Raw genomic sequence first — 378 nt, forward strand, 5'->3', positions numbered from 1 at the left:
TTGCTACTTCCTCACTGTCATGTTGCTACTGTTATGAATCGTCATGTAAATATCTGATATGCAGGATGGTCTTAGGCGACCCCTGTGAAAGGGCCGTTCGACCGCCAAAGGGGTCGCGACCCACAGGTTGAGAACCGCTGCTCTCACTGCAGGGGTCCTTGAAGAGCCGTTTTATACATGACCGTACGGAGACTCAGCTCGCGGGTCTTTCTAGGTGTTCTACCAGGAACGGGTAAACAGAGTTGGATATATTTGGGACTAAATGCAGTTAAACATTTTTTAAAAATATATTTTTTTATTGATGTCAGAGAGGAAGGAGGAGAGAGAGAGAGAAACATCAATGATGAGAGAGAATCATTGATGGGCTGCCTCCTGCAC

The sequence above is a fragment of the Myotis brandtii genome, unplaced genomic scaffold (genome assembly GCF_000412655.1).
Source record: "Myotis brandtii unplaced genomic scaffold, ASM41265v1 scaffold633, whole genome shotgun sequence".
NCBI classification, from domain to species: domain Eukaryota; kingdom Metazoa; phylum Chordata; class Mammalia; order Chiroptera; family Vespertilionidae; genus Myotis; species Myotis brandtii.